Source organism: Curcuma longa, chromosome 14, assembly GCF_044706935.1.
Source record: "Curcuma longa cultivar G26 ecotype Majalengka, Jawa Barat chromosome 14, ITB_CL_G26_1.1, whole genome shotgun sequence".
Lineage (NCBI taxonomy): Eukaryota > Viridiplantae > Streptophyta > Magnoliopsida > Zingiberales > Zingiberaceae > Curcuma > Curcuma longa.
Genome location: NC_133874.1, coordinates 4,104,599 through 4,132,498, shown reverse-complemented (window position 1 = coordinate 4,132,498; position 27,900 = coordinate 4,104,599). Strand labels below are relative to the sequence as shown.

Genomic DNA, 27,900 nt, shown 5'->3' with positions numbered 1-27,900 from the left:
TTTTTTTGTTTTGTTTTTGTACTAAAAGTCTTGGGGTTGAGCAATTGGCTTAAAATTAAATGGTATTATTGCCGGTGCCCAGTGCCGATCAAGTGGCTTTCAAGTTCCAATCTGTCAAATGCTTCAAGAACAAAAGTCTAGTTGGCTCTGCCTCATCTTGGGGCCCCACACATGCATGTGACTAATTTCACTTATTTTTAGGGTCCCACACATATATATTTTTTAATTCGAGTGTTTCATTTGATTAGTTTGATTTTTTAAATTTTTTAAATTTTTAAATTTTAATATTATAATTTTATTTATTTATTTTATTTTTTTATGAGTCATTTATAAATATTATTATTTATGATATAAATAAATAATTATCAAATCTGAAGATCCGGCTGAGCATCTTTTTGAAGATCTATCTCGCGTGATTAATGATTCATATATGGAACAACGTACAGGTTTCCTCTCTCTCTCTCTCTCTCTCTCTCACACACACACACACACACACACTTTTCCTGGAAACGACTGGTCGTTGGAAACCGCCAACCCTGTCTTCCTCCAACAGCGGATCCACGCATACCCATCAGCCCTTCGCCTTCCGGTCCGATGTGCGCACGTGTCAGCACACCGCCTCCATCAGTACGTTGACCAGTAGCTACAAACGGAATCTGTCTGTCACGATTGTCTTGCTTCGGCGGGTCCCACTTCTTACCGGATGACAAGCCATTGAGGAAGTGAGGCGAGGGTACGAATGTGGGTAGGCGTAATTCGCGTACGCGTTTCTGTTGTTTATTTATTTATGCGGTTTCTCTTCCTTTCCTTCCTTTCGTTTCCGGGACAGACAGGAGCGGCGCCAGGACTGGCGGAGGACGAAGGGCCTCCTCTTTGCATGCAGATTCCATAGAGCCGACGTACGCGATTGGTGCTTGTGCTGCGGGCCTGTACGGAAGAGGAGCGCGCGTAGAAATGGTGGCGATGAACTCTCTGGACGCGCTCTTGGCCGCGGCGAGCAGAGCTTGCTGTAGCCCCCTCGCCATGTTCATCCAGATCCAGGTGGGCACGTTTGGTCGGTCGTCAGTCGAGCCTTTTCGACTTCTTTGTTTCCCGATCCCGAGAAAATAATACGCTATGGTGTAACCCCCATGTTCTTCCGACAGTGATTCAGGGAGACGAGGCTTTGATGATATGAGATACTTTTTTTGGTCTACCACGAAAAAAAAGATGCTTTTTTGTTTATCTTGATAGTTTATTTTTGTTTCCTACATCTGGAATTGGTGTTTTCTCTTTGGTTCTCTTGTTTTTGGTAACATGGTGTCTTGTGGTTTTATTTGGTACCATTTAATCAACTCAATGCATTACTCAGTCCCAAGTGGTTGTTAATCGGCAACATGATTGTCGGGATTCTTTCTTGACAAAGACAATCTCCGAAAAATCTGGCTCTTTGATGTAAATATCAGGACAAAAGAACTTCAACGGATAGTTTGAACACATTGAAGACTATGTACAGAAGCAATTAGGATGACAATGAATAACAGCGGAACGAATTCCAGGGAAAATTAATATCGTTATTTGGCGCATCGATTGGTTGGAGGGTTGCGGATTTGGTGAATGTAGTCTGGAGAGATTCAACATCCTTATTTGTTTGAGGACATAAATTTTGTGAAAGACTGTTCTGAGATCATTGAAATGGTCAAAGATTTTCCAGTACAACAAAGTGTTACTAAAGATGTTACCAAGAAATGTGTGTGTTTAAATCTGTATAATATTGAATATCGAAAAAGCATAATTCATACCTTTGCATGATTAAAAATTGAACCTTAAACTGGTTAACAGTTTGGTTCTTCACAGTCTAGGTCCTCTACCTTAGAATTATCGGAAAGACTTCATCTGTACTCTTATGTCGTTAACACTTTGTGGGTTATCGGAAAGACTTCATCTGTACTCTTATGTCGTTAACACTTTGTGGGTAGGTGGACTAACTGGTCAGGTCCAAGCAGAATGCATGGATTAAATTAACTTAACTATGCCTATATTCCCTTTTTAATTAATCACATCGATTGGGTTCAAGCAAGACTGGCTACAATTTCTCCCAAAGCTTCAGCAGTGAAGGGAAAACATAATATATACTCTGCTAGTTTTACAAGTGTTACCAATCTTGGTTGCTGTTTGTAATGGTTATATGATCATGTTCCTGATTCAGAGGTCTATAATCAATTGTTCACATGGTAATGTTATATAAAATGAGAGCATTTTTTCCCCTTGTTTGTGTATAGGGTTGCATAATTTGCTTAACCTTGGCCCTTGGATGGTGTTTTGCTGCTCGTGTCAGGTACTTCCTACCAAAGTACCTTAAAATTATGGGCTATGTGCTTTTTTATTTCATTCAAGGAAGGCTCATTCATGATTTTTTCCCCTCAGGAATAGAGTTATACGGCAAATGACACGTAATATCACCAATGGCAATAGTTTTGCATTCCTATGTGAAGATATTAATGATCTTGAGCATTCTGCTCAGGTGAAGTTGCCAAGAGTCACAGTTATCATGCCTTTGAAAGGCTTTGGAGAACATAACTTGCAGAATTGGAGAAGTCAAGTGAGTTAGTATCATTTTTATGGTCTACATGTTATGCATACTAATCATAGCTTACAAAACTTGCGCATATATATTTGGTAGCTGATATCTGATGGTGTATTTATAGATCCTTTTCCTTTCATTTGAACTAAATTTCACTAGATTGAAATGTCATCAGCAGATTCTTCAATGCAGATAACTTCACTCTATGGAGGATCTCTTGAGTTTCTTTTCATAGTTGAATGTACCGATGACCCGGCTTACCATGCTGTGTCTACCCTCATTTCTGAATTTCAGGTAGATGTATACCATTGTGTATTTTGTCTGCGAAAGCTAAGAGCACTTCTTTCCTTAAATATTTTTGAGCTAAAACTCACTGTCTCACATGAACATTAAGTACCAACTAATGAAATGTAAAGGTCTTAGCATCTACAAGTTGTATGTTTTAACTTTGAGAGGAATTATGAAGAAACTCAAAGATGTATCTTTCAGTTTGTCAAGAAATATAGGGTCATAAGCCTGCTAATTTTTAACACAGTTGCACACACAATTATGACATTTTGTAGATACTGGTAATTCTCTTATTGGTTTGCTTCTTCTATCATCCAGTGCCTTCAAAAATCATCTTTTATTTGCTATTATTAGTTTTCCACCTCCTAGTTCATGGTAATTGATGCATGCTATTAACTTCCGTTGATTTAGTAAAACCTCATTGAAATTCAAAACTCTAGCACATGACTTTTATTTATGATTATCATGTTGCAATTTTTAGTTTGTGATGCTGGTGCATGTTATTATGTTCTATTGTTTTGTAAAAAGTTCACCTAAACTTCATAAGAAGTGTATTTTATCATTGATCTGTTTCTAGCTATTGAGTCTTTCCTCTGTATGTATGACTAATTTCCAGGACTCTATTGATGCAAAGATTATTGTAGCTGGCCTATCTTCAACATGCAGTCAAAAGATTCATAATCAGTTAGTATGTAAATTATTTTAAATGTTGTTGCAAAGGATTAGTGCTCCTTAAGCAAGATTTTGTTGTTTGCTTTTAATTGCTATGGTTCACTTTCTTAAGAGTTAAGGCCACTATTGTGCTGCTTTACAACATAATGTTAATTAAGTAAAACTAAATGCTAATGCTGTCACAACTTTGCTAGTTGCTTTCTTATAAACACCACCAATAAAGTTCCAGATTGTTTTGATTGCTAAAGGAACTATGTATCTGGTAATGCAAATTCCTCTATATTCTTTATAAGAAAAAAAAAAACTCGCCCTAGCTTCATCATGCCAAGATTAGTCATTGGGGGTGACGCTTTGGACTATCTGTTGGCATGTCAATCCCACTTCCCACAAAGTGTCATTCCAGATTAGTTATTTACCAGGATTCTGCTAAACAACTTTAATTTGTTAGGATGATATAATATATGGATCCCAAGGACATGTGACATGAAGCTATATTTTGGAAGAATCCGTCTATGTCGTACCCTGAAGCTTGCAAAGTAAAAGAGGAAACATATGGAGAGTCATGTACAGTAGATCTAATAACTGATAAGTGCTGATTCTAAAGCTCAATAAGAGAAGATATAGGTTGTTCAAGTTCCATAATTTGGTTCCATGTGGAATTTTTGTTGCTCTCTAACATTTTTCAGTGATGCTTATGGTTGCTTGCACACATTTTTTTTTCATCCAGTCTTATTATCCTTGTCTCACATTCACTTCTCGCTTCACAGTAGTTCATAACTTTGAGCAGATATGGAGGCTAGATTATCCATGCTATTCATCTATGAAGCTTCATGATTTGTTTTTCTTCTTGTTCTCAATGGCTTGCATCTTTCATCATGTTAATAAGTGAGCCAAAGTTAAGCCTAAAATATTGCAAGTGGTTCATAATTAAAATTTTGAGATATTGATGAGAGCCTAAAAATTTGGTCATTTTGAGTAGCTTTGTCTGAGTCATGGATAAGAAACCAACAAAGCTAAAAAAATAAATCACAAAGATTTCCTTCTACCCTTTTTATTTTTTAATGGGCACATTGGTTTTCTGGATGGACTGAACTGATGAAAATTCCTTCTACCTTCCCACTTATCTAATATTGGGGTACCACAATACTCCTTGATTTGCAGATCTTTGTGGAAATTTACCTTTATTAGAGCTAGGAAGTAAGGATCGAGGAATAATAGAAGTTTGAGAATGAGGGAAGTATCCTATTTGACAAGTTTTCATAAGAGGTATCCTACAAGTTTTATTTAAGAAGTTCTAATATGGATATTTGAGTCAGTTGGAACTGAAAAACTAACCTCTTTAATCAGCTATTCACCTTACACTCTGATATGTGTGAAGAAATTGTAGGAGCAAATCATTATATTGGTAGTTTGTATTGAAATTTATGGATGAAAGTTAATGAAAGGAACATGTGGAATCTCTCTAGAGTTCCATTCTAGCTTCTTACCTTTCCAGTGAACGAGCCATTGCTGTACAGAACTGATCCACTACACTAGCTTTGATCTCAGACAAAATTAAAAGAGTCTCTACATCTGTATCTCCTTTATATATATATATATATATATATATATATTGCATCATTTTTCAGATGATGGGTGAAAAAAGATGGTTGAAAACTCTATCAGCGAATGCATTTTATTTGAGAAAATCATGATCCTAATAATGTTTCAAATAAGACTGTCTTTCTTGTGGCAGTTTAGTACTGCATTAACTAATCTGTCAACTGCTGTTCAAATATTTTTATTTTTATTTTTTTGGCACCATGTTCATATGGGCTATAGGTTTATCCATAGTTTTTTTGACAATGCGCTGCTACTTTACTGAAGGAAATCTAAGAAAAATTTTGCTACTCAATGAGCAAAAAGGTTTTCATAGTGTGAAAACCATACTAAACAAGTATGTTTGTTATCAAAATCGATTGATTGTTTTTTAAAATAATTTTTAATATTTCAAATTTTATGTTATCAAAGTCTTTTTACTATTTCCTAAATTCAATGTGGTATACATTATGCTTAGCATCTTGGATCATTGTCAAAATTACTTCTTGCAGTTAATTTCACATCTATTGCTGTTTACATCTAAGGCGATAAAATCAAGCACAGCACTGTTTAAAATCATGCAATTTTATTGCAGATTGGTGTAGAAAGGATGCATAAAGAAAGCAAGTATGTCTTGTTTCTAGATGACGATGTCAGGCTTCATCCGGGGTCAATAGGAGCACTTACGGCAGAAATGGAGAAAAATCCTGAGGTGCTAAATTCATTGCAATTGGCTCATTATACTTATAGTATTACTTTTTTATTTTTATTTTTAAAATGGTAAACTGATTAAGTTTGGTTTTTGTATAGATTTTCATTCAAACAGGATATCCTCTTGATTTGCCCTCAGGAAGCTTAGGTAGTTACTGCATTTATGAATATCACATGGTATGTGTATATTCAATTCCGTTTATTTTTTTTCCTTTTTTTTCAAGGTGTATTCCTTTTGTGATTGAGTGGCTAATGGACCTGGCCACTAGATACCACGTTCTGCAATGGTTTCCATATCACATATCTACTATCGTATGAGTTCGAGTTATGACATTATATTGTATAGCTCTTCCTTGATAAAATATCCTTGGTTTGGATGCAGAAACCATCTTTGTTTTTCTTCTTCAGTGACAAAACATAACAAGCCCTTTCTCTAATCACATGCTTTATGAGTTACATAACGATACAAACATACCAACAACTAAAAGAGAATCTCGTGTAAAAGTTTACATTTTATTATCTATCTATTTTTTTTACCAATCTAATTCCAACATCTCTAATATCTTGACATGTCAAGTCCATGCTAGTCAGTTTCAATCAAAAGCGGAACCCTCCTACTTTGAGTAGGACAATTTTTTAGACATATGTGCCTTTTGGATTAAATTCAAATTCTCATTACAACTCTTTAAGCATAACAATGTCAATGCTCAAGTCTAGATGAATATGATGGAAAGATGGAAAAAGATGACAGAATGCGTTAGCTGTAGATATATATTTTTAATAAAATGTTATGTTGCTTAATAATGAAATAATGGTCTATGTAGACTCATAATAAAACACTAAACCTAGAACTACCAATATGAGTTCTAAGCTAACTAAACAAATAACCAGATCAATGTACCTTTAACATTCCTTAAACTAAATCATAGATACTATCAAGGTTTCAAGTTTAACCCAATTTGGAGTTTCAACTAGATACTAAAGGATATTGTATTGGGATATCATTGTTTGTTCTAGTTCAGTTGGGTGTTGGTTGCTCCAAGAAGGAGGCGGAGGAAGAGGATCAACAAAGGAGGAAGACGAAGAGGAGGCAAATGACCGAAGGAGGATGATGATGTTGGAACCGTTGACGTCGCTAGAGGGGGGGGGGTGAATTAGTACGCAGCAGAAATAAATACAAGAAACAAAAATGACACGAGATTTTATGTGGTTTGGAACCCTAGTTCTTACTCCACAACTTAGTCTTAACAATACTCAGTAACTTTCTCCTTGCTAGCGATCTTTTGGAGGTGAAGAAACTTCCTATTCTTTACAAAGCAACATAAAACAAAACAAAGATACAAATAGAAAGTGTCTGATCCTTTATGATCCACTTGGACTTTGCCTCTCATGTTAACTATCTTTTGGACTTCCAACCGTTAAGTATCCGGTCAACCATGACCTGAGGTCAATTGCATTGACAATCTCCCTCTCTAACAAACTCTCCTTGACATCTCGATCTCATCAACAAACATATTGATCAAACATCAAAACTCAACTCGAGCGAACTCGAGCTTGGTCAGTCGAGTTTAGTCAACCTGGTCAACTTTGACCAGAGGTCTATTGTAGCAACAGAGGAGGCAGAGAAAGAGGAGTACAAGGTAAAGGAGACAAACAAGGTAGAGAAAGACATGGAAGAGGCATACCACATTCTTTGAAAAAGCCTTGCTCGCTACAGAACCCTAGTACTCTAGTCTTCTTCATCGCTAGTGGAGGAAGGAGACTCATAGTTCTTGTAGTTGTGTCGGTGGCTCCTCATGCCTTCTTGCGTGTTGGTTAGGGGGGTGAAATGAAAAATTTTACTCATGCTAATTGACACAAAACAAAATTTAATTTTTTAGATACTATCAATGTCCAAGTTGTTATATGAATAAAAAATGTAGACCAAGACACGACCATAACAAAAAAAGCATAATATTCACACATAGAAACAAAATTTAAGTTACGGAGCATGCAACCAACAATCTCTTTGAGCCCACAGCTATGTCTTCTACCTCAATCAATGTGTTGACAGAGTGAGAACATAGATAGAGAAAAGATGAAGTGAAATGAGAATAAAGAGAGATTTCAATTTTTAGGAACTAATCTCTGTACTAGAAAGATAGATATTGTAGTTTGACCTTGTCCTAGATATAGTAACATGAGAACAATATATTGTCTCTAATTAGGGCTTCACTGGAAATTTGAAGCATACTTAGACTGCTAGCTAACTTTGCAACATAGGTCTTCATTGACTTTTAGGTGGTGCATATTCAACATAGAATAGAGTCAAACTCCAAAGGAAGACAAGTTACTAAAGGGGATGCAAGAAGAGGATCAACAATGTAAGAAGCTTTCATTGAAGAGGAAGACAGAGTACTAAGAAAACAAAGAAGAAGGTTGATGAGTGTTGTTGAAATTAAAAAATAAAGATGAGGGCACCTGATACTGATAAACCAGAATGATGAGTTCTGGATAAAGTAGATGGGTTATGTTCTTGGAAGCACAGTTCTAATTGCTCATGGATGCATCATTGAACGAAGAGCAAACATTCCTTCTTGTTCATAGGTGTAACAGCAAGAAGGGGAAATAAGGGCTGGCAGCAATGTTGTTTGTCTGTCTGGCCACTGACCTTTTCTTTGATTTGGTATCTAGAGCAACCTATGAAGCAAACAGGCAAGAACTTCTGTGCAGATTTGTCATCGGAGGAGTCCCATCTTGTTAGTTGTTGACAGGTGGAAGTCTGGTCAGGTTGGCTTGTTGAAGGAGACAGTGGCCAAACAAAGACTAAATCTAAGCTGTGGATATTGTGTCTGCTTGCAAGGAAAGGAGTGCCATAAGAGGAATGGTCGCAACTACCGGGTCTTGCAGATCTGACCAACTTCAGTTCTTTATGTGGAGAAGAATGCACATTTGTAGAGAGGAACTTGCCAACAGTTGGGTCACTGAGGACACAACATAGAGTTAGGTGGAGCTGAGTGATATCCAAATATAGGTGTGCATAAATCGCTGGGAGTTCTTCATGTGGCCAGGAGTCAGTTGATGGCATACGGGAAGGTGACTGCATAGTGGATGCATGGGTGGTGGCATATACAGGCAATGGAAGTGAGGCAGATTTATGAAAATAATTTGCCTGAAAAGTCTAAGGCAGATCATCCCGCAAAGAGATCATCACGTCTAGATAAGTGCTGCTTGGTGGAGAAGATCTAAGCTGAAAAAGATTTGGAGGAAATTGTGTGGATTTAGCTGTATGAGATCACCTAGATGGTCTGTATGGAGGTGGAGTCACGAGTGTTGCACTTGGTGGCTGGTGCTACAGTGCAACACTCAGTTGATGGCATACGGGAAGGTGATGGCATAGTGGATGCATGGGTGGTGGCATATATAGGCAATGGAAGTGAGGCAGATTTATGAAAAAAATCTGCCTGAAAGCCTAAGGCAGATCATCCCGCAAAGAGGCCATCACGTCTAGATAAGTGCTGCTGGGTGGAGAAGTTCTAAGCTGAAAAAGATTTGGAGGAAATTGTGTGGATTTAGCTGTATGAGATCACCTTTAGATGGTATCTGTATGGAGGTGGAGTCACAAGTGAGTGTTGCACTTGGTGGCTGGTGATACAGTGCACATCTTGATGAGTGCAGTGGTTATTGGTAGCTGGTCAGTGTACTACTAGGAACAAACAAGATGTGGATAAAAGAGAATACAAAGGATGTGTATGGTGTTCTGGTACCATGTAGATTTTTCTAACAAAAATATAATATTGATTAGTAATGGAATAATTTTACATAGGCATATAGACTCATATTAAACCTCTAAACCAAGACTTATGTGGGACTAGCCCACTAGAAACCAATAAAGGTATTAATCTAATGCCTCTAACATTAGCTCCACGAACCAACATAAAACATCAACATAGGGTTTAAAGGCAGGATAAGATCCATACAGTTCCTGTCTTTGTTGTTAATTAAGTAGTTAAGCCTAATTAGTCTTGCTATTTGAGGGGGTTCCATTCCAAGGATTAAAATGCTATCTTGTGCCAAATAGTAGAAATTTATTGATAATGAGATGAGATATCATAGTGAAGGCTTCTCTATCCCAAAGAAGTCCTATCCCATTTCTCTTTTGTTTATTCCTCTCTCTACTGAAAGGTTTCTCTTCCTCAGTTTCAGTTTCCTGTACTTTTTCTCTATCTTCTCTTCAAGATTTGTTTCTGATGCCAGATTCCTGGCTCCCATTAAGCCTCCCTTACCAGCAAATATTCTTTTCTGAATAGTCACCACTCGTTGCTTCCTGGATGTGGCTTCTCCTTGGCCTCCTTTATGAATGACTCATGTCTTCCAGTGACAGCATACATATGTGAAGATTTAATGACATTTTCTTCATCAAGATTGATGTTTCTTGACTGTATGCCTTCTCATCATATTACACTATGCAACAAGGCAGTTTTTCTGTTCAGAACTACTCTGAAAGAGAATGAATTGAACTGGCTCAGTATCAACCATTTCCTGCTTATCAGTCATATGGCACAGAGTCATGCTTTTGTTGCTGCCAAGTTCTTGCCTGGTCTTCGTCTTTCTTTTTGCAGGGTGGTTATTTTTTTTTTCGATGGCCAAGTACTATTGAATTCCTCATTTGTATGTACTTTGTGTGATTGGTTCCTGGCTACTTTTCCTCCAATAAATGATCAATTCTCACATGTGCTTCTCATTGTAGTCTAGACATAGGACATGGAATAGGTCATGGTGGATAAGGGTGTGGTCGGACTTCATTTTCCACTACTGTAGTCATATCAATCTTCTCGCTATTGATGCTGGAAAAAGTATTGATATCCTTCTTCAGCACCACATGATGATCCACTGCCACTTCAGAAATTTATAGATCCACCACTAATTGTTCTCAAGTAAAATTGCCTCAAACTGAGTGTATGGGTGTCTATTATAGGCTTCTCACCCAGTTGAATCAAATACTTCAATCCATATTGTTTCCTCTTTTAGCATTATCATTGCATATAGCTACTAGTCCTATATTGATTATTTTTTTTGAAACTTCCAGACCATACATTTAGACTTGAAGTATAAAGGAAAACTTTAAAAAGTTTATAATAAACTATATCTCATAAATATTACTATGAAAAAGGGTAAATGTGTAACAAATTGACAGACAGCCAAAAATGCACTGCAAATCACCAACTCCAGCCATTGAGCAACAACACTAAGAGCATGTCTAATGATTTGCCTTGCTCCTCTTCAGTTAGTCATTGGCTGATCTGGAGGCAAGTACAGAAGTACAGAACTGTCAGCAGGAAAATGTTTATTAGGAGAGCCTCAAATATGAAACGAAAGAATTTTTATTAAATATTGAAGATGCATGCAGTGTTTTGTCTATAGTGGTAGGATGCCGCTCAACAAAGGGTACTCTAGATATATAATTTCATGTTCAACACCATAAATGATTGTTTATGAAATTGCTCCATCATGAAATCCAATTCTTGATCTTTTGTTAAACTGGAAAGGCATAACAGTAAAAGGGTAGTTCGGTGCACGAAGCTACCGCCAATGCAAGGTCCCGGGGAAGGATTGAACCACATTGGATCTATCGTACACAGTCTTACCTGGCATTGCAAGAGGTTGTTTTTGTGACTCGAACTCGTGACTTCCAGATCATATGACAACTTTACTATTGCTTGAAATGTATAACAGTCAAAGACGATATGTTCGAGATCTATGATCTACTGCTAGAGATCGATAAGATATTGTTTTCGTAGACCAAAATATATCACTAATGAAGACTCTCTACAATGTCTTAGCTCCAACCTGATCATATGCAACCAAACTAGGTGCACAAATGCATGTCACTATGGATTGACTTATATCTCTCTCAATGCAATACAAATACATACTAACAAATCCCTATGCCAATGCATATTATGTATATCTTACAATCATGTCAATACATGCTATATATGATAAGTCTGAACATTTATCCATAAAATACATAAAATATTTTATTACATTTTAATATAAGCATGACATGTCTATGTAATCATGGCAAGAAATACATGAAGGATCAAAATATAAACGAACTAACATAAGCAAGAGAGGGAATAAGACAAATCAGATTTCCTGCTAGATTAGGGTTTCAAGCAAGCCATCACTACATGCCTATCTCAAGGTCAAAATCTAACCTTAGACATTAGTACAAGATCCATATTAATTCAACACCTAAAATATAGCACACATAAGACATGACTTACCACATCTCTCTTTTCATGACTCAAGATGAATAATTTCCCTTGTAGTTCCTTTATCCCCCCATATTGGTTACAGTGTGTGCATCATGATTATACACCCATATACATCATATTAGAACTATGTCGAACTGGACTACTCAAAGGCAACATAACACACAACTAACACTTTCTCAATAGATCCTCACTTATCAAAGCGTTTGACTAGAATCCCTTATAATGGATATGCCCCAAAAAGGGTCTTATGAGTACTAAGGAATCTCTAAAGGAGGAACTTCTGTTCATGGTCGTTGTTCATTGTTGACAATTGGTGTTAGCGCTGCCATTACATGATGGTTTCTCATTTGGAAAAATAGAGCTGAGATTGTGGCATACAAGTTTCAAAATCTTGAGCCGTGTTGACTTTCAGTCTTTGATTGGAACAATATTATTTTGGTATCGTGTCGATGTTTCAATGCTTTGATGCTCATCTCTTTCCTTTACTTCATCTCCTTCCTCTAACCTTCACTCTGTCACCGACACTATGTGACAGAAACTTTCTAGAAGACATCTCATATGTTAATGACAACTTCAAAGATTAATTTGCTATTATTGGGAACAAATTACAAGGCAAGCCATATATCATTAGAAAGTTACGGATGTCTAGTTTTCAACCAAAAAAAACAGTGTTCAAAAATAGCATTCCTATAGGAAGTTATGGTTATTTTACTAAAGACTGTTGGGTTGGACATGGTGCTCGAGAAAGCTTTATAATGGTGCTCAGGAAAGATTTTAATGCTCAAGAATGATTAAACTACTCAGGAAATTCAAAGGTTAACATGCTACTCAAGAATTTTAAAGGATCAATCAACTTTTGGTATTCTCCTTCTTGGTACTTGAAAGCTGACAAAACCTTTAATACCTTTGCATGCTTTCTTCATTGTTAAATTCATTTGTCATTCTCGAAGCCTTAGGAAATATAAACCTCAATTAATGCATATTGACTCATCTTGGAGGGCTGTTCCAAGTTCCACCTTTAAAAGTCCATCTTTTGTGTTACTGGAGATAGTTTTTGAGATTAAAATATATTGTAAGCTTTTAAGCTTGTTAGAAGATTTATCTTCCTATTATTTCTCTAAACTCTTGGTGGATTTTCTAGAGTAGTGAGGATTGAGCCTTACCTAGTATTATCTCCTATTTCTCCTACACTTTTGGCATCAAGTTGGTATCAGAGCTTTGGTTCACTATGATTGATCGTAGAAGACAAAGGTCAAATGGTTCTCGTCAAAGAGACCTTCATGATGTCGAGTTGGATGAGTTAAGGAGACAAGTGCAACAACTCGAGCAATATCTCGCACATGGCAAACCTTTAGAATATGATATTGAGGGTCATGATTCCTAGGCTGATTATGAAAATCAAGAAATGGGTTTCAATCCATTTCATGGTAATGAAGATGATGATTCTAGTGACACTTTACTGATTGTCCAAATCGCAGGATTATTACTCTTGTTGAGGAAGAAAACGAGGAGGAACCTTATGAGGTAGCACCTATCTACGATGAATACGATGAAGAAGAGATTACTTATGAAGATCATGGAGAATCTTTGGTCGTATGGTGTAGCCTCAATGCTACTTATGTTGAAGACGAGTGATGGCTTGGCAATAATATCTTTCACACTAGATGTACTTCTCATGGTAAGGTGTGCAATGTCACCATTGATGGAGGAAGTTGCGAGAATGTTGTAACTACTACAATGAAAAGGTAATGAGAGAAGCTGAAATTGAAGATTAAAGATGGTGAGAAGAATATTTTGGGGTCAACTATGGTGGAAAGCCAACCATGATGGACAATATGCCTAAACCCTCAAAAGGGGATGGGAATACTTTATTTTCCAAGTCTCAAGTGGAAAAGGCAATTTGTGAATTTGTTGAAGCATATGCATTGGTAGTTTTGGAAGAGAATGAAGGTCATGTTGTCCCTTCACAAGTTCAACCTCTTCTCCAAGAATTTCAAGATGTGGTGCCTGAAGAAATTCCTCCAGAACTCCCTCCAATGTAAAATATCCAATATTGCATTGATTTAGTCCTCGGTGCTTCAATTCCAAACAAGGTAGCCTATAGAATGAGTCCTAAGATGCATGAAGAGTTGCAAAGGCAAGTTGAGGACCTCTTGGGTAAAGGTCTTGTCCAAGAAAGTTAGTGTCCTTGTGTTGTCCAAGCCCTTCTTGTACAGAAGAAAGATGGTTCGTAACACATGTGCATTGATAGTAGAGTAGTGAACAAAATCACTATAAATATTGCTTTCCTATTCCCCACCTTGATGATCTTTTTGACCAATTTCATGGGTTCAAGATTAGTTCCAAAATTGATCTTCGCAGTGGTTATCATCAAATTCGTATGAGACGAGGAGATGAATGAAAATATGCCTTCAAAACAAGGGATGGGATTTATGAATGGTTGGTTATGCCATTCTTATGAATCATGTCTTTCTAATGCTTCCTTCTACTTTTATGCGGCTTATGAATCATGTCTTTAAACCATTCATTGGTCTTTAAACCATTCATTGAAATTTGTTGTTGTCTACTTTGATGATATTCTTGTGTATAGTTCTTACCTAGAAGGACATTTGGAACATCTTTTGACAAGTTTTTGAAGTATTACGGGAGCAAAAGTTATATGCTAATTTGAAGAAATGTAATTTCTTCACCGATAGCTTGGTTTTCTTAGGCTATGTTATTTCCTCGGATGGAATCAGGATGGATGAGAATAAAATTGAAGCTATTCTAAGTTGGCCAACTCCTAAATCTCTCCATGATATCCGAAGTTTTCATGCTTAGCTTCATTCTATCATAGGTTTATTAAAAAATTTCAGCACTATTATTGCACCTATAACTGAATGTTTGAAAGGTGACAACTTCAAGTGGACAGAGGAGGTGCAACAAAGCTTTGAACTTCTTAAAAGAAAGGTTACGGAAGCTCCAATATTGCAACTACTAGATTTTGATAAAGTTTTTGAAGTGGATTGTGATGTTTCAAATGAATTGTGAATTGGAGGTGTTCTTAGCCAAGAAGGTAAGCCCATTGCTTTCTTTAGTGAGATGTTGAATCATTCTCGACGCAACTATTCTACATATGACAAGGAATTCTTTGAGATTGTTCTTGCATTGGATCATTGGCAACATTATCTCCTACACAAGGAGTTTTTTCTTTTCTTGGATCATGAGGCTTTGAAGTATTTGAACACTCAACAAAATTGAACCCTCGTCATGCTAAATGGGTTGAGTTTCTACAAGCCTTCAACTTTGTTATCAAGCACAAGTCTGTATTCTTAATCGTGTGGCGGATGCTCTTAGCCGACATACACTTTATTGTCTATTTTACAATTAAAGATAATTGGGTTTGAGGTGATCAAAGATCTCTATAGGAATGATCCATATTTTGGTAAGATTTGTGAAGAATGCATGAAAGCTCTCATTCAAACTTCTTCTTGATTCACAATGGATTTCTCTTCAAAAGACAAATGTCTATGTGTTCCCGATTGTTCTCTAAGGCATGCAATCATCAATGAAGCTCACAATGGAGGTCTTGTTGGACATTTTGGTAGGGACAAGACTCTTACACTTGTTCAGGAAAATTTTTATTGGCCCTGAATGGACCGAGATGTAAAAAAATGCATTGAAAGGTGCAGAACTTGTCATATTGCTAAGAGTCATGGTCAAAACACCAGATTATACCATGCCATTATCAGTAGCAATAGGTCCTTGGGAAGACTTAATTATGGACTTTGTGGTTGGATTGCCTCGCACTCAAAGAAACAAGGATTCAATCATGGTGGTTGTCAATCGGTTTTCCAAAATGACATATTTTGTTCCCTGCAGCAAGACCTTGGATGCTACTCATGTAGCTGATCTTTATTTCAAAGAAATTGTAAGACTTCATGGTATTCCAAAAACCATCACATCTGATCGGGATTCAAAGTTTATAAGTCATTTTTGGCGCACCCTTTGGCAAAAGCTTGGAACTCAACTCCAATATAGTTCCTCTCACCATCCTCAAATTGATGGATAAACAGAGGTAGTGAATAGGAGTTTGGGAAATCTTCTAAGAAGTTTGGTTGGCAAAAACCTCGTCAATGGGATGTAATTTTGGCTCAAGCAAAGTTTGCTTATAATCGGTCTACCAGTCAAACTATCTAGTCAAAATCCATTTGAGGTTATATATGGTAATTAATCCAATCACTCCATTGGATTTGGCTCTCATTCCTGTCACTCATCATTTCAGTGGTAATGGAGAAGAACATGCTCAGTACATCAAGAAATTGCATGAGCAAGTTCGACAAGAGATTGTTAAGCAAAATGAAAAATATCAAAAAAATGCAAATAAGTATAGAATGCAATCAATTTTCAAGGAAGGAGATTTGGTTTGGATATCACTTGAGAAAGGAGCATTTTCCTCGTGGTCAGCATGGAAAGTTGCAACCTAGAGCTGATGGTCCTTTTAGAATTTTGAAAAAGTCAGTGATAATGCTTACGAGATTGAGTTGTCCAGTGGTTATGAAGTTTCTACAATTTTCAATGTTGCTGACCTTTCTCCTTATATTGATAATGAACTCAATCCTGATTCGAGGATGAATCTTTTCCAATGGAGGGAGAATGCATAGAAAAGTTTTAACCGTTAGATTTTTGTTACAAATTCAAGTATTAATTTGCTTTTATTGGAAATAAATTATAGGACAAGCCATATATCATTAGAAAGCCATGGATGTCTAGTTTTCAAAAAAAAACAGTGTTCAAAAATAATGTTCCTATAGTGGAAGTTATGGCTATTTTACTAAAGATTGTTGGGTTGGACATGGTGCTTGAGAAAGGTTTATAATGGTGCTCGGGAAAGATTTTAATGAGTGCTTAGGAATGACTAAACTTCTCATGAAATTCAAAGGTTAACATGCTTGGAAATGATCTCAAGGTATTCTCGATGAGTTTCTTCCTGGTACTTGAAAGCAGACAAAACCTTTAATACCTTTGCATGCTTTCTTCATTGTTAAATTCATTTGTCATTCTCAAAGCCTTAGGAAATATAAACCTAAATTAATGCATATTGACTTATTTTGGAGGGTTTTTCCAAGTACCGCCTTTAAAAGTCTATCTTTTGTATTACTGGAGATAGTTTTTGAGATTAAAATATATTATGAGCTTTTAAGCTTGTTAGAAGATTTACCTTCTTGTTATTTCTCTAAACTCTTGGTGGATTTCTTAGAGTGGTGAGGATTGAGTCTTGTCTTGTATTACCTCCTATTTCTCCTACACTTTCCGGTGTCAAGAGGGGTGCTTCGGTTGTATATGAGAGGAAGGAGAGGGTTGGTGTAAAAGGAGGAGCACACTGGCATCACTTGTTGCAAAAGGAGGCATGCAAGGGGGATGATGCATGAGGGAGAAGAGGTCGGATTGTGTGCATGAGGGAGGAGAAGTTGAACCCTAAATAAAGACTGGGATGCGAATGTCAAATCTGGTCAGTGTCAACCTGGACAGATTCATTCCAATCTGATCAGTTCAATTTCAAATTGAACCTGATCCAACCTCAATCATACTTAGACCAAATGCACATTTAGTCACACTCAATTATGCATTTATTGCCAAGGTTTGAAATTTCGAGCTATATCGCGCGATACGGCCGAAATTTTTCGTTCCGTCGATGCACCGGCACCGGCACCAGCGATTTCGGCTGGGAGACGTCGCGCGGCCACGGGCCACGGCGACGCCCTCCGGAGGGCACCCCCCGCCCGAGTCCGACGACGCCACCGGCGGCGCCGCCTGGGCCCGGCGACGCCACCGGAGGCGTTGCGCAGGCTCGACGACGCCTCCATGCACGGGTGCGGGCGCAAGCGCGACACTGTAGTCGTGACTCGACTCGCGATTTTTTTTTCGGTTTTTAACTTAGGGTTTAATTGAGATTTAATAATCAATTCCTAGCTATAGTTGGGGATAATTTAAATAGGCTTTATTAAAACCTATAAAATTATCTTATTATTTTTTAAAAAATATTTTATTTTTATTTTAAATATTTAGATTAAATTTTTTATTTTAATTAATATATTTTATATTTTAAAAATACCGAAATTATACCGGCACGGTACGATACGGTACCGAAACTGTATCGTTCTGGTCGGGGACCGAAACCTCGGCACGGCTCAATATTTTAAACCTTAATTATTGCATCTGAACTTGGGTCCTGTTAAGCACAAAAAAGAAAAGTAAATTATATCAAGGTGAATTTATTAAACTTAATGGTTTCAAAAACAAAATTAGGTTCATAATGTTGCTTGTCTAATGATGGCTCAAGTACAGAGTCAAGTTTCGTTTTGCATTTGAGATAATGTGGATACTCTAATAGAAGAGTTTGACATTAAAATTTCGGAACATAATGCAATGAAGCAGCATTTTACATTGCTAGTATATACAGTTCTTTCAAAGAAGATTCTGGTTCCTTGTAGCTGTATTAAAGAGCATCTTGTTGACAATTTCACTAGGCCTATGAGAGATTTTAGGTTTGTTGAAGTAACAAGATGGGCACTACTGATATCTATGCTCTAAGGGGTTAATGGTATTATGTTAACTATGTTGCTTCTGTACTAATTTGCAAACCTACTCCTTTAAAATTTATAATTAGAGAGAATTCTATTTGAAAAAAGATTGGATGGGTGGGTTGGCGAAAGAGAAGGGGGAGGGACTTGAAGGACCACAGGATACAGAATATATTTAATTGTTCTTGGCTTGAGGAAAATTCTTCAAGATGCCTGTAAATTGCATTTTGCTGCCTTCCTACAGTCCACTTACTGAATCATTCTTCTGGTTTTGAATTTGATGAAATTTGTCTCATCAAGTTCGTAAGCTGATTTGCTCTCTGAGTTAGCCACTTCTTTGCTGCTTTCTTCAGGAAAAAATTGACAGTAACTTGTATAAATGCATTGAAACTAACTCTTTTCCTTCATTCTTGATGGACATGATTGTATTTTAAGGATACAAAACAGTAATCTCCAAACACATCAACATTGTCTTTTAAATAAAGTTGAGTAAAATTTAGCTATATCTGTTTGTTTTCTGCTAATTTCAAGATTACATTTTCTTATTTATTTTCTCTTTTGTTTTAGCCTTGCTCTATGGGATTTGCAACTGGTGGAAAAACTTTCTTTTTTATGGGGAGGCTGCATGATGGTAAAAAAGATCATATTATATCATTCACATCTTCATCATGAAATCATTAGAAACTTCAATATGCAAGTATTATTTATGGCTTGCAATTCTTAGATGCATGCTGAAGATTTTAGGAAAGACCTATACGGAGTTGTTAGCGGTCTTCGAGATGGTGGATACTCAGATGACATGACACTAGCGGCCATTGCTAGTAATGTTCACATATTTGTTTGTTTAAATGTTTATTTTATGGTCCATCTATCCTGCCAACTAAATTACAACATGAATTTCATTTGTTATTTATTTATTTACTGAACTTATACTAACTAGTGCTTCGTTATTATAATATCTTCACAAGAGGTGAATGCTAATTTATAGTCTCTGGTTGAGTGTTTTGATTATCGTCAACATTTTAAGAAGTTTTTTTAGAAATAATGCCTAAGATGTGTCATTATAAGACATACTTGTGCCTTTTAGAAAATAATGCCTAATATTTATTTACTGAACTTATACTAATTAGTGCCTTGTTATTATAATATCTTCACAAGAGGTGAATGTTAATTTGTAGTGCTTGGTTGAGTGTTTTGATTATCGTCAACACTTTAAGAAGTTTTTTTTGAAAATAATGCCTAAGATGTGTCATTTTAAGACTTACTTGCGTCTGTTAGGTCATTGTATGATAGATTAATTTTTTTGTCAAGATAATTATTTGAGTGTGCAATTACAAAATGATGTTGTTTGTTATGTTGATAACCTTTCTTTCAAGTAGATTGCTTTTCTCTAGCTAACCATGATCTAGTTATAATTTCTGATACTAATTGTTACTCAGAGTCAACTTTCTCCCCTCTTGTACCCGTGTCGACATGGGTATGAAAAATGGGCCCAACAAGCTAAAATTGCGTAGTAAATAAGAAACGAAAAGTGACAGGAAGAAGAAGAGGCAAATGAGGAAGCTTGCCTCCTCGTAGGCATCTTATGTTGTGCGGAGAGGAAGGACCTTAGTTGGAAAATTTCCTAGGCATAACATGTACTTTGTGTCATGTGAAAAGGTTTGCGTCTTAGGCAGCCCCACTCAAGGAGCGCGGCCTCGTGTGGGGAGGGAGATGAATGAAGCTCACATCATAAGACATGGAGTAGGGGTGATGGATTTGGGTAAAATTAGGCTTGTAATTTATATATCTTATAACTTTAATATAATTTTAATTGAGGTATAAAGATACAACTTATTGTACTATAACTTAAATTGTTTTTTTAAAATTTTCTTTCAAATATATTAATTTATTAGCTTAAATTATGTTTATTTAGTTAATCTATTAAGTTGTAATAATAGATTCATCGTTCCATATGTTACCTATTTATCAAGAAATTATTAAATAGATTTGGTTTGTAGATTTATGTAGCCATATTATTGTTGTGCCATATACTATTGCCCTAAATTTTGACATTTTTCAAACTAGTCCTCATGGGGTGAGCTCCCACTTTGAAAAATCACGTCTGATACTTGGATCTATATCTATATCGAATAATTACACTCAACTCTGAGAAACATACATCTTCACTATATATTCATTACTCTATAAAAATGGTCTGGATGATTATCATTTGCTGTGTCAATTAGTGCAGAAAATTTTGTTCTTTCAAGAGCACAAAGTAGTCTCAGATGAACTTTCTTATCTAAAGGTAGTTTATATATGGTTATAAGATATTGAAGATCAAACTACTGTCATACAAGTCTTTGCAGATATTGGAGAGTAGAGTCAATATTTAAATAAATATCTAAACTTAAAAATACCCAATCTGGAGGAAATGGGGTAGCAGAAACTTTCTTGTGGTGTTCTGAAGGATGGAGTTTGTAAATCATTAGCAACATTCCAACTGTTTATGAAGGTGAATTTAGCATTATCACGGGCATTACCAAAAATATGGCCATGATATTTAAAAACTCAATTGCGATTTCATGGCAAATATCAGGGGCCAATGAGGCTAATGCTATGAATTAATCAATGTCAGTGCAGTTATCTATTTCTAGTCTGCAGATGCAACTATAGCTGGCAGAAGTTAGAACAAATATTGCTGATTGAGGTCCTTCTTTTCACTAATTGAACCATTAGATTGTATTTGTGTAAGATAATAATGCATTGTGACTTCGCAAATTGCAAACCATTCTTCATTGGCCTGATCACTAAATAGTATGCAGAATTCCCTATTGTACCAAGTTACCCTAACACAAATTGATCTTTCATTTTTATTTGTTATATTGCAGTAAATGATTGAGACAATAACGAGCAATGATTAAAAATGATTGAAAATCAATCTGATTTCATGCCAATAAGATATATTTGTATGCTACTTGTCTAGTAATACATCTAATAAACAATACAATAAAAAGAAATTTTTTATATGATTTTGGTTTGTCTTGAAAAAAAGATGGGTGCCCCTTGATTATTGTGATGAATTTTAGAGAAGAATGAAATACCTACAATTATATTAATATCACAAATGACATGTATGGTCATTAGTATGAAAATTATTGAGGGTTTATTTTAATGCCATTTTTTTGAATTAGTACTAGATCAACTTACCAAGTATATCCAAGAAAAATCTCTTTGAGGTTATTATAAATCTACAAATGACATATAATATCTCAAATAGACTTTTCTTTTGCTGAATTTTATTTAAACAAAAGTACTCTTTTAGTTAGCTTTACTATTATAACACTGAGTTGCATATTGTTTTGCAAATGTATTTTTGCAACAATGCTTATTACAACACACTAATTCTTGTCTCTTCGAGATGGTTTTATATTTCTATTAATTGTATATCTGATACCATATTAGCTGTATATATGATATCACATATATATAGCAATATATATTTGTTAATTATGTTAGCTAATAATTAGCTTTATTAACTTTCTAATTGTAGATAGTTTCCTAAGATGAGTTTAGCTTCCTAATATGAGTTTCTAGTCTTGTATATAAATATATCTCATCTTTCAATAAAGTGATATATTCTTTTTCTACCTCAAGTAACATAGTATCAGAGCATTAGAGATTCGAAATTAGGGTTCCATTCTTGTCGCTACTACCCTCTTGTTTTTCACCTGTCAGTGTGTGACAAAGCTGACCACCTTCGCCTCTTCTTCCTTTGTTTGTCGAGACATCCTATGAACCCTTTCGTGTTTGCCTCACACGCCTGTGCACCAACTCAATAAGCTCACGACCCCATGCTCATCTCGCCGCCCATCAATCGCTATGTCATGGTATTCCTTCGGATTTTTCTCTTATTTGATTTCCTTTGGGATAAAGTCTTATGACTGAGAATAAGTCTTATATTATGATAGATGTGATATCTGTGATGTTTAAAATCATAGACCATAAGCTGAATGATTCAAACTATTTGGATTGGAGTAAGACTGTTCGTCTTTATCGACGGTGTATTAATAAAGATTGTCATTTGACTGATAATCCTCTTAAAGATGATTCATAGCAGACATGACTTAGAGAGGATGCTCGCTTATTCCTTTAGATTTAGAATTGTATTGATAATGAGGTAATTGGTTTGATCAATTATTATCAATTTATTAAAGAACTGATGGATTATTTGGAATTTTATACTCTAGAAAAGGAAATCTCTTCTTCATGTATGAGGTTTGCAAAGCCTTTTACCATATGGGAAAACAAGATCAACCTTTAATTATTTATTTTATGGCATTCAAGAAGACATATGAGGAGCTTAATATGCTACTGCACTTTAGCTCTGATGTGAAGGTTCAACAACACCAATGAGAGCAGATGACTATCATGAGCTTCCTCGTCGGCATATCTCTTGATTTTGAGTTTGCTAAGTCACAAGTTCTCTCTGGTTCTGAGGTTTCCTCTTTACAAGATGTATTTAGCTGCATTCTCCGTACAGAAAGTGCTACACCCGTTCTGTTTAGTGGTGCTTTAGTAAGTCGCAATATTAATTATGTGTCTGGAAAATCAACTAGTCATAGTGGAAACAAAGGGGAGGCTCACAAGACTTTTAAACTCGAATGTTGAATTTAGGTGGTATTGTGTGCAACTAGTATTGTAAGCCAGGTCATACAAAGTTTGAGTGTAGAAAGCTTCAGTATAAAAATCAGCAAAAACACTTGCCCATATTGCATCCACTAATAATGCCTCTGATAAATTAGTTTTTATCTCTGCAGATGAATTTGTCAAATTCTCAAAATATCAGGAATCACTTAAGTATTTATCATTCCTTTGTCACTGTTATTGCTGATGCAGATAAACACAACGTATGTCTTATTTTCTCATCCTCCAAATGTAATTCTAATCTATTTTCTACTTTCCAGTCCAAAGCTAACACTTCTATTGTTATTTTAGCTGATGATGGGTTACCATCTTGTGTTCGTAGATTTGCCACTATCAATACTATCCCTTTGCTTCCTCTATTCTCTGTCTTATATTTACCTAATTTATCCTTTAACTTGCTCTATGTCAGTTAACTAACTTGTAATCTTAACTGTTGCATCTCATTTTTTTTCTGATAATTGTTTATTTTAGGATCTTTTGATGAAGAAGATTATTGGTAAAGGACATGAGTCTGGAGGCCTCTATATTCTTGATATATCACTCCTAAAATCTTTTGCTTGTTTGAGTGTCACTTTTCCTTTCAAGATTCATTGTAGGTTGGGTCATCCATCTCTCTCTTTGCTTAAGAAGCTTTGTCCACAATATAGTAAAGTATCTTCATTAGATTGTAAATCGTGTCAGTTTGCAAAATATCACTGTCTTAGTTTGAGTCTTAAAGTAAATAAACATGTTACTATTCCTTTTGAATTAGTTTATTCTGATATTTGGGGTTCTTGTCCTATTTTGTCTAAATCTGGATTTAGGTATTTTATTACTTTTGTGGATGATTATTCTCATGTAACTTAGTTATATTTAATGAAAAGTCATTCTGAGTCATTTTCTCTATTTTGTGTATTTTGTTTTGAGATTAAAACTCAGTTTAATTTGTCCATCCGTATCTTGCGAAGTGATAATGTCAAAGAATATACGTCTAGTTTATTTCAATCTTATATGGGTCAGAATGACATGCTTCATGAAACCTCTTGTGTTAATACTCCATCCTAAAATGGTGTGGCAGAACATAATAACAAACTTATTGAAACTGCACATGTTCTTTTATCTCAAATGAATGTTCCCAAAGCATTTTGGGCTGATGCAGTTTCTACAATATGTTTTCTTAGTAACCGCATATCATCCTCTGTTTTTCATGGTGAGACCCCTTTCAAAATATTTTTTTTCAATAAGACGTTTCCTGTTAACTCTAGGATATTTGGTAGCACCTGTTTTGTTCGGGGTGTTCGTCCGCATATCACTAAATTAGATCCTAAGTTCTTGAAGTGGGTCTTAGTTACTCTTATCTTCAGAAAGCATATAGGTGTTATTGTCCTAGTATTAACAAATATCTTATTTTAATTGATGTTACTTTCATGGAAGACACCTTATTTCTTGTCTTCATTTATTCCGACTTGTCTGGAGGAGGAGGATGATTTGCTGGTATATTCTGTCAAATCCTCCGCACTTGTCTTGGAACCGGATCATGTCAAGCCTCTTAGTATTCAAGTCTACTCTATACGCCAACCTCTTGATTTAGGTCTTGCACCTCCTTCGCCAGTTAATCCAATCTCGAGCGATGATCTCTCTATTGCGTTACACAAAAGTAAACGACAGTAAACCTATCATACTTCTTTTGTTTCTTATAATAGTCTATTGTCTTCCTCTTGTTATTTTATTGCTTCACTTAACTTTATTTCTATTCCTAAAACTGTCCGTAAAGTCATCTCTCATCCTGGTTGATATGATGCAATGATAGAGGAGATGAATGCTTTGGATGACAATGACACTTGGGATTTGGTTGATTTACCTTTAAGGAAACGGACTAATAGATGCAAATGGGTGTTCACTGTTAAAGTCAAGCCGGATGGGCCAGTTGCCATATTGAAACCACGTCTTATCGCAATGGGCTTGCTCAGACCTATGATGTGGACTATTCTGACACTTTTTCTCCTATTGCAAAATTGATATATGTTCGATTGTTTATTTTAATGGTTGCTACTCATCATTGGCCTTCACATCAACTTGATATCAAGAATGTTTTTCTTCATGAAGATTTTGAGGAAGAAGTGTATATGGAACAACCTTCTGGTTTTGTTGCTCAGGGAGAGTCAGGGCGAGTTTGTTGTCTTCGAAAGTCCTTGTATGGTTTGAAACAATCTTCATGCTTGGTTTGGAAAATTTAGTCAAGTTGTTGAAAATTTTGGTATGATGAAAAACAAATCTGACCATTCTATGTTCTACAAGCAATCAGGGGCTGGTATCATCTTATGAGTTGTGTATGTGGATGATATTGTTGTCACTGGAAGTGATGTTATGAGAATCTCATCTTTTAAGTCTTTTATTCATACTTAGTTTCACATGAAGAACTTGGGGGTGTTAAAGTATTTTTTAGGCATTGAAGTTACAAGGAATAAAAAAATATATATTTCTATCTTAGAGAAAATATGTCTTTAACCTATTAATTGAGATAGAAAAATTGAGGGCAAAACCTTGTAGTACTCTAATGATTCAAAACATGCCCCTCTCAGGAGATGGAGAATTATTCGAACATCCTGAGAGATATCGAGGATTGGTTGAGAAGTTGAATTACCTTACTATAACTCGTCCAGATATTGCATATCTAGTTAGTGTTGTCAGTTAGTTTATGCCATCTCCAATAATTCATCATTGGGTAGCGGTTGAACAAATTTTGTGTTACTTGAAAGGGGCACTCGGACGAGGTATCATGTATGCAAATCATGGACACACTCATATTGAATATTTTTAAGATGCAGATTGGACAAGTTCCAAAATGAATAGAAGATCTACTTTAGGTTATTATATCTTTGTTGAAGAAATTTAATCTTATGGAAGAGTAAAAAGTAAAATGTTGTGTCATGATCCAGTGTAGAGTCAGAATATAGAATTATGGCATAGTCTGTGTGTGAGATAATATGGATATATCAACTCTTGACTGAAGTAGGACTTAAGGCTTTCTTCTTCAGCAGTTTGATAAACAGAGTTTTATTGATTGGAGTATTAATTATTTCTTCTTGGTCAATTCTTGGGATTTCTCTTGTTTTGCAATCGAAAGCTAATATAAGAGTCTACTCGAATCCTCATTGATGTGCCCCAGGGTATTTATCATTTGAAAAACACTAAAATATATAGGGGTGTACATTCGAAGATGAAAGATCACATTAGATCGAACCAAACCAATCCAAATACTTTAGTTTCTCTATTCATCAGTACAATTCAGTTTGAGAAAATATAAAAAATGACAGCCCGATGCATGAAGCTCCCATCAATGCTGGTCTCGGGGAAGGATTTATTATACAATAGGCTGATTCCGGCTGTGACCTTCATACAACAGATTCCTTCAAACCAAGTAATGCAAAATGACCTCTAGGTCATACAACAACTACTTTATCGTCGTGTCAAGGCTCTCCTTCATTTATCATTTTTGAAGCAAGTAATATGCCAAAGCATTTATCTATTATTTTGATGGAATGGAGTCGAATATAAAGTTTTAGTTTGGCTTGGATTGCCCGCCATAGTTGGGGATATGCATGCCCATGGTCATCCCATCCATCTCTCTCTCTTTTGCTCATAAACTCTCCCAATTGCTTGCAAGATATATAGATGCATCATATATATTATCATATATATATGAAGATTTTGGTTGTTTCTTTCATATTATCATATATCTAATGAACTTTTGTTCTTCATACACCATTTTCCAGATCGAAAGGCCCTGGGAGAATCGACCTATGTACACTGATCTTGCATGGAAGCATCTATATGGAAAAAGGCAACCGCTTCCTAAATCGTCACTCGTCGGCTCTGTCACAAGAAGAATTGTTCATTGGCACCAACCCAAGAAGTATGATAGTTAGTAGATCATTCAAATTTCATTCCTTTCCATGCATTCCATCATTTTTTTAACTTTATATATATACATATATATTTAAGATACTGATGCAAACTATTCATTCTCATGGTGTTTGAGCATTGCCACCATGGAATTTTTGTAACTTTTGCTGGCATGTAACGTTATATACAATGAATGTGCTCTCATCAGTCTTTATGTGATGTTGTTCCATTGTTGAATTCATCTATGTAATTATTAGGCCACAGAAACAAATGACTTGTATTCAGTTCATTATAAAAATGGGAAGCATGAGCATTTGTGATGCAAAATCAAGTCTGATGAAGAATTAGTGACTGTGTTCTTAGTAATTATACTTTGGTGTTGGTGTGATAATTAGTTTAGTATAATTATTTAGATTTATTTTTGCAAAAGGAAGGATGATTGAAATATCTTATATAGAGTGCAAACAAGATGATTGAAACTTGATTTATTTTTGTGGACTTAGTCTCGACGGAAAAAATTTTGTTTCAGAAAGAAAGTTTATAATCAACTCGATTGAGATCACTTCTAGTTAACTTTATTCTGCTTGGAGATCCTCACTTTACTCAACTTATGCCCCTGTAAGCGTACACAAAACTTTGAGATTGAGCTTGATCACATACTATAATAAGGACTCTTTTGTTCCTTAGACAA

General features: G+C 35.7%; 1 pseudogene; it reads left to right on the top strand.

Moving 5' to 3' along the window:
- The first annotated feature begins 819 nt into the window (after positions 1-819).
- LOC141845429 (uncharacterized) lies at positions 820-27,536 on the top strand (annotated as a pseudogene).
- The last annotated feature ends 364 nt before the right edge of the window (positions 27,537-27,900 follow it).